Genomic DNA, 13358 nt, shown 5'->3' on the forward strand with positions numbered 1-13358 from the left:
ATGAAGAAGTCACTCAACTTCACATAAGTATTACAAAAAGACACTAGGCTTGATGTTCCAAGATAATGGTAATAATAAATGAAGATGTTGCACATTATCAAACTAGGATGGTCGAAATAGAGAAGTGTGATCGAGATGTTATGTAGTGGAAGGATATCGATAAAAGTAAAAGGTAAGTTTTGTTGAATAATTATATAACATATAGGAACGAACGTTGGGCTACTAAAGTCACATATTGGGAGAAATTTAAAAATAGCCAGATTTACCACTGGTCGTTGAAAAATAGCCAAGTTTTAAAAGTCATCGAAATTTAGCCACTTTAAATCTGAGCGAAAACACTGTTCAAAATCCGGAAAAATACGCCCGCAAATTTTACGGGTGTTCCAGCATAAGTATGCTTGAACTCCCGTAAATTTTACGGGAGTTCCAGGATAATTATGCTGGAACTCCCGCAAATTTTACGGGAGTTCAAGCACAATTATGCTGGAACTCCCGCAAATTTTACGGGAGTTCCAGCAAGTATAATTGTCCAGTATAATATACTGCAGTTTGGAGCACTGGTGCTCCAGTCTCCCGCAAATTTTACAGGAGTTAGCAAAGTATACCGGTCCAGCATAATATGCTGGAGTTCGTACACAAATGCACCAGAACTCCCGTATATTACACTGGACCGGTCCCTGTTGCAGCAAAATAGTGGCTATTTTTCATTGACTTGATAAACGCTGGCTATTTTTCATTGACCAGTGTAAAAACTGGCTATACCATGATATTTTAACTCACATATTCACAATATGAGTATCGCTGAGTTATGCTCGTTTAGATTGATGTGCGATCAATTAATATTATACAAGATTAGAGATGACCAAATTCGACAGAAGGATCAGGTAGCACACATCAATGAATAAAATAAGAGGTCGTTTGAAATGGTTTTAATATTATACAAGATTAGAGATGACCAAATTCGACAGAAGGATCAGGTAGCACACATCATGAATAAAATGAGAGGTCGTTTGAAATGGTTTGGTCATGTTCCCACATTGAAATCTGGATATAACGATTTATAAAGTGCGAAACGGCAGAGAACGACATTGTCTAAAGATCTAAAATATCTTGAAATTTACACAGACTTAGCGAAAAGTAGGACCACAATGAAAAAAAATACTATATATACGTTACACGTCAACTAAAATTATGTTAGCATGTTCACATAATCGACACTTCTTGTGGTAAAAACTGAGATGGGTAATAATGGAGTGTCAATGGACATTCACTAAGTATAAGACAAGCAGACAGGTTGGCCCCAATTGTCCCATTTCCAATCATCAATTTAAGTGCATATATATTTCTGTGTGGGTTCCAACCTAATCATCAACCCTGGCCCCATATATTCTGTCTTTTGGGAGCCCTTTCAAGTTTCAACTCTACTTTTCATGCAGATTAGGTTTTCCTGTCCAACCGTGTGCGTGTTGTTTTTGATTTCCATTGTGTTTACTTTTATCAAAAAGGTGCCGACTAAGTGATCAAAAAGACAATACAAAAAGTATTCCGTATTTACACAGAGTCCCGAAAAGAGCCGCACCCAAAAAATGTGATGTATACAATTTACCTTACTGCCAACATTAATAGCTGCTTTCAAAGAGTCTAGCAACTAAGGGGTCGTTTAGTACAATGGTGGGATATCCCATAAGGTGAAATATCCTACGGAATAAAGTTAATCCCAAATTTTATCTTCGATTTATTATCCTTATCCCATGTACCAAAACAATCCCGAAGTGATTAGACTTGCCTGTACGTATAGCTGGGGAGATTAAACACCAACGACCAAGTCCTCATATACTGTGGCTTGGTTAATTTACAATTAGAAGTCAATATCTCACCATCTCAAGATGGATTATTTGCGAGAAAAAAATAAGTTAGATGTAAAGCACAATTTTATCGTCAAAATTCCCCCTTTTGCACGTATTGTTGACCATAGTGCCATATGATAAACTTAAGACTTTTTGAAACCTTCTTATAATTTACATATATGTAGTTCATCCATGTATTTGGACGCAAAAAAAATGATATATATGACTAAATATAAGTCAAATATTGAAACCTAGACTACACAATTATATTAGCATGAAATTATATTTGCTTTGACTTCTAAGTCCAGATTCACTTTCCTTTTCCTCTGTCTCTACGTTTTACCAATAACGACTTATTTCTTTTATGAAGTCTTCTTGATGAAAATAATAAGAGTGGATTTGAAGTTTTATGTAGGAGTAAAATACAGGAAAATAACTTCTTTACCTTTATAAGTCAACTTTTTTCGAGAGTGAAAATAACAGTGATACGTACGTAATGTAATTTCAACATTGCATGCGATTCATTTCATACAAAGTCTTCCTGATTCTTCTTTTTTTTTTTCCCACTCGATATCCGTACCTGCATTGTTGTCCAACTAAATTTGAATTCACGTCGAAAAATTCTATATTGGGAGCTTAATAAAGGCCACTTAGCGGATGCATGTTATAGGTTATGGGTGCTTAAGCCCCATTACTTTTGGAGCCACACACTGTTATTTATATAGAAAAATTAGTAATTCATATAAATATATTACTTGAGCACCCAGTCTTAAAGGTAATTTTTTAGATAAAAAATAATTAAACCTCATGATTTAAAAATTCCGAATCCGCCACTGAAGCCATTTCACACCTAGGACTCGAACCCGAGACCTATGACTATAAGGATGGCAAAGTCTTCCTGATGAAAGTTAATGGAAACCGCAGTTAGTAGAAAACAATTTTGGTAGTTGAAGCAGTGGCGGATTCAGGATTTTAAAATTATGGGTGCTCCCTGATAAAGACTCCAAAAGAAGAGGAAAAATGAATTTACTTATGGGTGCTCACTCAATATTTATTTAAATATTTTTACAATAACCTATGTAAATTACTAAATATGGTCAAAGTTAATGGGTGCTTAAACACCCACAAGTGGCTATGTGCATCCGCCACTGAGTCGAAGGAGTTGAACGTGTCTAATGTAATTTATCAAATTTATAAGTTTTGCTGCAATATTTATTTTCCATGTATATATAATATAGTACAACATTTATTTTCCATGTACATATAATATAGTACAACGCGGAGAATGGAGTGGAACCTGACATAGATCCCATTTTGACAAATATATCCCAACCATTTCCCTCTTTATTTACTCAGAGTACGTAGCTGTTCATGTATTTTTCAACTTTAACTATAATTCCTCAACTTTGAAATTTGACCAGCGTTAATTAGTTTCATATACTGATGAAGACTCATCAAATGGCCCATCGTACTAATGAATTCAATTTTCACAATCATTAATGTATTGGGAGGAGATTTAGTGGCCGAAACAGAATTTTTATTTAGAAAATTTAAATAGAAAGACGTAAGCACACGAAAATATATATATATATAGGGTCAAATTTGACCCTCAGTATCTCTACGCCAGTGGGTACGCCCAGTGAGTGTACGCCGACTAACGTAGCGGGTACAACTCGGACGTGGGGACAAAAGCGACATCGTTTAGGACTCAGTGTCTTCATTAGGGAGACGTTACCTGTCTTTGTAACTTTTTGATTCTTTCGAGGAAGGTCTCTTATTATATAAAGGAGACCTTCATATTGTAAAGGGGGGGGGGGGGTAGATTCTGATCTAATACAACTCTCTCATTTTCTGGCTTTCTCTCTCTATCTCTACCTCAAACGAACATATCTTACTGAGTTCATATTATCACTTTGCAATACTAGATCTACAACAATAATATCATCTTTGCATCTCTATGTTTATTATATTTGATTACGATTTACCCTTTTCTTACTTTTGATTGTTTTCTAGCTTACAAAGTATATTATTAACTTTTGAGCCAAATAATTTGGCGCCGTCTGTGGGGATTTCGAGAATCAAAACCATAGTATCCACCTAGAGATCAACCAACTACCACTCTCTACACCACACAAAAACAGAAAATGGCCGAAAATAACACAAGATCGAAAGCTATATTGGGTGTCACTACCAATCTCCTTGGCCCTCTCAACGAGGCCAGTGACGATGACATCCTGAATGCAACCCCTAGTATCACACCGGGTGCAGAGATCTCACCTTCCCCATCCGAAGGTCTGACGATCTTGCACGAAAAAGGAGCTTCCACATCTGCGGCTACGGAAGCACCCTCAGCGGTCAAGGAGCTACTGGAAAGATGGCTAACAAGCACTCTAAGTGGCTTGGTTGAGAGGTCATCACAAAGTAACATCGGGTGTACACCAACGGTAGGTACCACTGCTGCCGTGGGTGAACCGGAAGTTGCACTAGCGAATAACAAACCCATCGAGACACAGACCAACGATAGCACGCTAACAGCCATCCTAAAGACGATGGAAGAAATGGAAAATGAAAATAAGGCGCTCCACGGTCAGATGAAGGAACATCAGGAGAGGGTCGACAAGATCCCCGGTGCTCCCAAGTTGCTACCAAAACGCGACGTGGGAAGGTTCGTTGAACAACCATATACACTGAAGAAGCTGCCCCTCACTCCACCCCAAAAACCTTCAAGATGCCACCCTACTTGAGGGTATATGATGGAACCACAGATCCCGAGGATCATCTGATCCACTACGTCACCGCTGTGAAGGGCAACGACCTATCGAAAGAACAGGTATCGTCGGTACTGCTGAAAAAGTTTGGCGAGATGTTGACAGGAGGGGCCTTGACATCGTACTCTCAGCTACCTGCTAAGGCAATATCAACGTTCGAGGAAATGGCGGATAAGTTCGTCACAGCCCATGCAGGCACGAAGAAAGCAGAGGCCAGGGTCAACGACATTTTCGCCGTCAGGCAAATCACAGGAGAGGGACTCAGGGACTTCCTGGCAAGGTTTAACAGGGAAAGGATGAGTCTACCAAACGTATCGGAAGGTATGGCAGTCGCCGCTTTCCAGAACGGGCTAAGCAGGGATGGTTCGAGGGCAACCAAGAAGCTGCTGAGCCGCCTCATGAAATATCCCCCTACCACATGGGAGGAAATCCACAACGCCTATTGCGCCGAGGTACGAGCGGACGAGGACGATCTTAATGGGCCGACCCAACGGCTAACAGCGATACACTCAGAAACGAGGAGAGATCGACGGAACGAAGGACGACGAGAACAACTTCCCCGCTCCAACAGAGATCGACATCAGCCATACACCAGATCCTCCCATCCGCCACCAAAGCATATAGACGCGCTACAGCGACACGTCGCCCCACTCCGAAACGAAAGAGGTACGCCCCCTTTATTAACCGCCCATAACTTTTGTGTATCTCCCTCAGAAATAGTGTAGGCACTGGAGAAGCTGGGCACCAAGGTGCAGTGGCCGCAGAAGATGAAATCAGACCCTGCCACAAGGAACTCAAACGCCCTATGTGAGTTCCATCAGGAACGGGGACACAAAACCGAAGACTGCATAGGCCTACGGCAAGAGGTGGTCAGGATGCTGAACCAGGGATACCTGAGGGAGTTACTCAGGGACAAAGGGAAAATCAACTTTGCACACGGACGATAACAACCACACGGGCCGCCGAAGCCACCTTCCCCAGCGCGCACGATAAACATGATCGTCGGAGGCGGCGACGAGTCAGTGATCAATCACGTCAAGTTCGCCACCACACACAGGCTAAAGCGGACCATCGCCCATGAACGGTATGACGACTTCGAATATAGTATCACCTTCGATAAGTCTGATGCCGACGGTTTGTCTTTCCCTCATTATGATGCTTTAGTTATCACTTTACGTATCGCTGATACGGATGTTAAAAAGAGTCATGATCGATGACGGAAGTGGCGCCTGTATTATCCACCCAAGGGTCCTCGTACAAATGGGACTCGAGGATAGGGTAATACCGCGCTGCATAACACTAACCGGTTTTAACAATGCAGTGGAACGGACGTCCGGAGAAATAGCACTGCCCGTCTTAGCGGGAGGAGTCACGCTGGAAACAACTTTCCACGTGATAAACCAAGAAACGGCGTACAACGTCATCATAGGACGCCCGTGGATACACGCCATGCGAGCGGTCCCTTCAAGCCTCTACCAAGTGATCAAATTCCCTACCCCATGGGGAGTATTCAGTATTCGAGGCGAGCCACGCACCGCACAAGAATGCTACAAAATAGCCCAAGACTGCGCCCACACCCAACAGCTAAAGGGGGCGAGCGCGGAGGCATAGCAATTAGCCGTGTCGGGGACTAAGGTCAACCCAACAACGGACGCCATCAAAGACTCCGACGTCGTGGAGGCCTGTAAAGCAACGGTTGAAGATCTCGACCCAGTCCAATTGGACGAAACCAATCTTACGAAGAAAGCCTATATCGGGCACGGTCTCGCCAACCCAAGTAAGTATCGTGAATTCTTAACTAACCATGCGGATTTGTTCGCCTTTTCCCATTCAGATATGCCGGGAATCCCGCGAGACATCGCCACCCACAAGCTGAATATCGATCCACTACATCCGCCCATGCGACAGATGAGGAGAAAATTCAACGCCGCTATCAATGAAACGATCAGTGAGGAAGTAGACAAGTTACTGGCCAACGGCTGCATCAGAGAATCAAAGTACCCCTAGTGGGTCGCCAATGTCGTCATGGTCAAAAAGAAAAACGGGAAGTGGAGAATGTGTGTGGATTTCACCGATCTGAACAAAGCATGCCCAAAGGATTCATTCCCACTACCCCACATCGACCAACTGATCGACGCCACTGCAGGACATGAACTACTGAGCTTCCTAGACGTCTACTCCGGCTACAATCAAATCATGATGGCCGAGGAGGACAAAGAGAAGACAACTTTCATCACCCACCAAGGGACTTACTGCTACAGGTAATGCCCTTCGGGCTCAAAAATGCAGGGGCTACGTACCAGAGACTGGTCACCAAAATGTTCAAAGAGCAGCTCGGTAAGACTGGAAGTCTATATCGACGACATGCTGGTAAAGTCGACAAGAAAAGAGGACCACATCGACCATTTGAAAGAAACCTTCGAGATATTGAGAAGGTACGGGATGAAACTGAACCCCGAGAAATGCGCCTTCGGCGTGGCATCAGGAAAATTCTTAGGGTTTCTCGTATCACAACGAGGTATCGAAGTCAATCCAGATCAGATCAAGGCGATAGACGCAATACACGAGATACTGAATAGCAAAAAGCAGGTGCAAAAGCTGACGTGGCGAATAGCCGCCTTGTCTAGGTTCATCTCACGGTCCTCCGACAGATGCCANCAGAATTCGGCGGTTGGATCTACCTGCCGTCATCCCCACACGGGCCGGACCCCGCGTTAACGCATCTGCATCCGCCTGGGCGGCCTTAGGGCCCACCCTCTCGGTATCATCGCCCGCTTCTCCAACGGCAGCCGACGAGCCGCTCTCCGGAATGCGTGTTGGGCCGACGTCGAGAACCGCCCCCCCTGGGGAGCCGACCTCCCGGAACGGATGGCATCTGCCATAAAGATTGGCCTTGACTCCCGATGGGGCTCGCTCGCCCCCTCGTCCTCTGTGGCTATCCCCTTGCCGGTTATCAACCGACGTCTTTTCCTTTCCGGCGGCTCCTCGCTCTTAGAAGTCTCCTCCACAGCCCGTGGGGATGGCATTGAAGGAGTCGCTCCCCTCGTGGACGCCGCCACGGGCAGCGGTTGAGTAACCTCCGCAGCGCCATCACTAGGCGAACCACAGGGTATGTATCCGTCTTCAGAATCAGTCCCCGCCCCAGGTGAGGTGACGACGTTCTTTTTCTTCTTCTTAGGGGCGCTCCGACCTGCCAATGCGAATAAGTCAGGTAACAAGAACGTAGGGAACTCCCAAACCGTAGCCAAAGAATTACCTGACGGGCCGTACCGTTGAAGAAATGCAGCCCAGGTACGACATTCCTCCACATAAGGTATTATTCTTTCCACCCATGATTTAATGTCATCAGTGAACTGGGGTGGAGAAGCCCTCGCTGCGAATAAAAAAGGGAGAAAAGCAAAGAAATCACAATGGCCGTATGGTCAAAAGCGCAAGCAGTCCTGAATTCTACAAGTAGAAATACTTACATTGTGGATTCCATCTTTCCGGGAACCCTTCGGGATTCGACACCAGGTGCTCCGTCCTGATGTAGAAATATTTACGCCAAAAACGGCGGTTGGGCTTATCATCGACTTTAACAACCAAGCCCCTTGTGCCACGACTTTTTAACTGCAGCATGGTACCCCTCAGGTAACCAGGGCTGAATAACTGTAAGAGGTGGTGGACCGAGACGCTGCACTCAGCCCTGGCCGCATAAGTGGTCATAATACGGCACACCTTCAAGGTGTAAGGAGTGAGCTGAGCCGGACACACATTGTAAAAACGGCAAAGCTCCTCCATCAGAGGGTAGATTGGAAGATTGTAACCGATCAAGAACGGGTACTCATAGAATGTGCAATATCCAGGCCGGTGCACATTGGCATAGTCCGTCCCGGCCGGAACCATTTCCACGTGGTCCGGAATATGGTGCGTCTCTCGAAGATCATCTAAGTGGGATTGTAATAAAACGCTGTGCTCCCAGGGAAGGTCTGGGCTTTTAGTTGGAAAATCCCTGCGAACATGCATCTCCTTCGGAAGGACGTTGTCTATACTGAGAGGAACAAGGGCCTTCTCTGCCTTTTCCCCTTCACCACCGGAAGATGGCGGAACCCTAGACGGGGCATTATCTTTGGCCTTTTTACTACTCTGTCCACGTTTTGTCATGATTATACTACGTAAGAAACGAAGCACTGACGATAGGAAGTGTGGTTTCAACAGAAGTGGGAGAGTCCCTCACGAGATAACGGTTACAAGAAAGAAAGACAAAGGAGTAAATCAGAAAATGCTTTCCGAAGGCTTGAAAGTTGAATCGAATCGAACCTCTCTCCTACTTATAGGGATAAGTTGCGCAGAAATCGAAGAGTCATGATTCAAAACGTGCGCGGGAAACCAAAATGTCACATCATCCTCTGAACCGCCTCGGGGGCAAATATAATAATGATGCATACAGGCGATGACGTCATTCCAAAAAGGAAGCCACGTGTCAGTGGCTCAACAACGTCATATATTTCACCTCATTCATATTGCCGCCCCTGGTCGAGGTCAAATTCTCCTAAGCTGAGGTTCGCATTTCCGCCCATCGAAGACGCCCACCGAATGCGTCTCCAACGAGCGGATGGACTAACTGTATAGGGTCAAATTTGACCCTCAGCATCTCCAGTGGGTACGCCCAGTGAGTGTACACCGACTAACGTAGCAGGTACAACTCGGACGTGGGGACAAAAGCGACATCGTTTAGGACTCAGTGTCTTCACTAGGGAGACGTTACCTGTTTTTGTAACTTTTTGATTCTTTCGAGGAAGGTCTCTTATTATATAAAGGAGACCTTCACATTGTAAAGGGGGGGATTCTGATCTAATACAACTCTCTCATTTTCTGGCTTTCTCTCTCTATCTCTACCTCAAACGAACATATCTTACTGAGTTCATATTATCACTTTGCAATACTAGATCTACAACAATAATATCATCTTTGCATCTCTAGGTTTATTATATTTGATTACGATTTACCCTTTTCTTACTTTTGATTGTTTTCTAGCTTACAAAGTATATTGTTAACTTTTGAGCCAAACAATATATATATATATAGCTACAATTATATATACACATACACGCATATATATGTGTGTGTAATTTCTTTACACAGTTGAATTTTCCAGGAATAGAGTCAAAACACGATCGAGACCTGACTACTATTTTTTTCATATGGATAATACAACTGGATTATTTTCGTATGAAAAATTCAGTACGGAATCATAGAACTTTCTACTAGAATAAAAAAATTCACATAATGTCAAGACAAGAGAGGGAACTCTAGTATAGCGATAAAAACTTTTAAGTTATTGTATTGGGGAAAATAAATATTATACGTGGAACTAGTTATGCGGTTGACATGGCAAGACACGTGGATCATTAAAGAAGTGACAACTGGAAAAGAGTACTTAAAGAGATGCGAGTCTTAATAGGTACGGGCGAAACGTATAAGAGACAAGGAGAAACTGTTGCTCGGTTCTCTTGATAATTTGAAGAGACACAAGCGGAATGAATCAAGACAGCAAAAAGTACAGATTCGTTAACCTTCAATTAATGAGCTTTGACAACAAAAGTATCAGTAACCCGAGTACTTCTAAAAATAAGCTCTGACCAAAATTCCTATTTTTTGGTTAAACAAATTGGTTCCATTACCGGAAACTGGTAATCTTTTTACTTTCCAAATCAATTCTTCTTCCAAAGAATCATGTCGAACGTCAACGACAATAACCCATAAAACCTACAAAACCAAGAAAATCAGCAACATCAGTTGAATCAGCAAAATCAACAAAGTGATGGAACTCCATCCCCTCATCGCAAAACTCTCCTCGACAATATCTCGAGATGGGACTCCTGACAGATCTGAATCGAATATGAATGACCAACATGAGAACGATCAAGCTATTGATGCAAAGTTGACGCAAATAATCACCGAACAAGTCAACAATGCTCTTCAAGCTTTTGTCAGCAGGTTGCCAACTGTGCCACCAACTCCACCTTCAAACAACACCGCAACCGCAGAGAATCCGCACTCGGGGCTCGCTAATTCTGGCAGCGGAGAAATTCCCAGCGAATCTCGCGATAGAGGACCAGGTATCCCAATTAATTCTGATTTGCAAAGTTTAGTACTAACTTTGCAGAAATAGCTCAGGGAGCAAAACGACCGCATAGAGCAAATACCTGGTGTGCCACATGTAATCAAAGGAGTAGATATAGAAACATATTCTCAACAACCTTGGAAGTCAAGTTCAGCTCCTTTGCCAATTCCAAAAAAATTCAAGATGCCCGACATCCCAAAATACGATGGGACAACTGATCCACGAGATCACGTAATTGCATTTACAACCGGTGTAAAGGGCAACGACTTGACCAAGCAAGAGATTGAATCAGTATTGGTCAAAAAATTTGGTGAAACACTCAAGAAGGGAGCATTGACACGGTATTCTCTTTTACCTAAAAATTCTATTGAGTCTTTTGCTGAGCTTGCAGATTCATTTATAAAAGCATACTCGGGAGCTCAAAAAGTCAAAATAGGATGGAAGACATTTTCGAAATAAAACAAGGAGATACCAAGATGCTTAGGAAATTCGTAGACAGGTTGTAGCGTGAAAGGATGATGTTTCCACGTGTACCTGACAATTGGGAAGCTATGGCATTTGCCAGTAATTTAAATAAAAAAAGCTCGGAAGCCACGAGGAGACTCAAGGAAAGCTTATGAGAATTTCCCGCAACATCTTGGAATGATGTTTACAACAGGTATAGCACGAAGGTACGGATAGAAGAAGACACTATCACTCAACCCCGGTGAGATGAAAGGGTAAGTTCAAGGCGGCCAGAAATAGAAAAAAGGTCCGGTAAAAACAGGAATGAACCTTATATGGGACCAGCAGGAAGAGATTCTCGTGCAAAATAAGAGAACCCGTAGTACGATTTAAAAACAAAGGCCAGAGATTCAGGTTCGTCGTCTCGCTTTGGGAAGGAACGAGATACGCGGGATACTTGAGACAACGACAGATGCTCAAAGGCAATAATTGGAGGGTACAGTTTTAATGTTAGGACGTACGAGTTGGTGGCGGTTTTAAGAAGCATGAGAGATAAAGTGCGGTGGTCAAAAGAAATGAGGTCGAATCCAAACAGGAGAAACCCTGATTTTTGGTGCGAGTTTCACAACAATTAGGGTCACAAAATAGCAGATTGCCGACTATTGCACGGTGAAGTAGAGCACCTATTTAAACAAGGATACTTAACCGAATTGCTTAGTGAAAAAGGTAAACAAGCATATATGAAGAATAGTCAGGAGCCTCTGAAACCTCCATCGCCAAAGAGAACGGTTAATGTCATAAATGGAGGGGAGGAGATCAACGGCGTAACATATACAACATGAACGAAGGTGTCAAAAATCATAGTCACCCACAGAAAGCGAGTTCGTCAAGTTTTAGAAGAAGATAGTATAACATTTGATGATGCAGACCCGGATGGAGTGCTGAACCCACATAATGATGCACTGGTAATATCTTTACTTTTACATGATAACGTAAAATGAGTTTTGATTGATCCAGCTAGTTCTGTAAGTATCATTCTTTTAAGAGCGGTAAACGAGATGCAAGACGATGATAAATTGGTGCCCAAAGCATGGACCTTGTTTGGTTTTGACAACTCAAGCGTTGTGACAAAAGGGGGAGATAATACTTACTACATTCGCAGAAGGAGTAGTTAAAGATACTAAATTCCAAGTGATAGATATGGGCATGACATACAATATGATTCTCGACAGACCGTGAATTCATGAGATGGATGTTGTTCCATCTACTCTACATCAGGTTATCAAGTTCCCTTCATAATGGGGAATTAGAAAAATTTGTGGAGATAATCAAGCTTCCTGAAACATTAACTCAGTGGCAGGTTCAAGCGCATAAAATGATGAAAAATAGCAATTACAGAATTTAGTTGAGGATTTTGCAACACAAGCCTCAACTGTGGATGGACAAACAAATGTAGACTCAAGGCCTGATACTATTCAAGAACCAGAATAAAATGAAAATATCAAAACAACAATCGAGGAACTGGAAGCTGTAGTGTTATTCGTATATTGGCCGGACAGAAAAGTGTACATTGGAACCAACCTCAGCCCGGAGATAAAGAGTAAGTTAATTGAATTATTAAAAGCTAACGCAGATTGCTTTGCTTGGTCGCATTCAGATATAACAAGTGTTGATACCCAATTTTTCCCTCATATATTTTTAAATATGCATACACACTTTCATAATATTGTACATACATTCACAAATATGACAAGTATTTTTACAATTTTTTCTATAATTTTAAAGACCTTAAATCAATTTATTTTTGCAATTTTAATTATATAAATATCCAATAATTATCCCTCATATTATTTTATGATGACTTAATCATCTAAATTCATCATTATATGCTCATATAAGTGTTCAACTATTTTTAATTGCATTTTCTACAATTACATTTGCATTTTAAGATTATAATTGCATATTTTGCAATAATAGCCCATCCATATGCAATATTACATTACTTATACAGAAAATAATTTTTTATATTTTTATAATGCTAAGTAATTATTTTAAATCATCTTCACGTATAAAAATTATTTTTATCACATAGTTAACTATTTTTACAAATTATTTTATTAATAAATTGGGTGTTTAACAAATAGCCCCTTTAATTATATCTAAATTCGGACCCCCGCAACCCAATTCAAATTA

Source organism: Nicotiana attenuata, chromosome 12 (assembly GCF_001879085.1).
Source record: "Nicotiana attenuata strain UT chromosome 12, NIATTr2, whole genome shotgun sequence".
NCBI lineage: Eukaryota > Viridiplantae > Streptophyta > Magnoliopsida > Solanales > Solanaceae > Nicotiana > Nicotiana attenuata.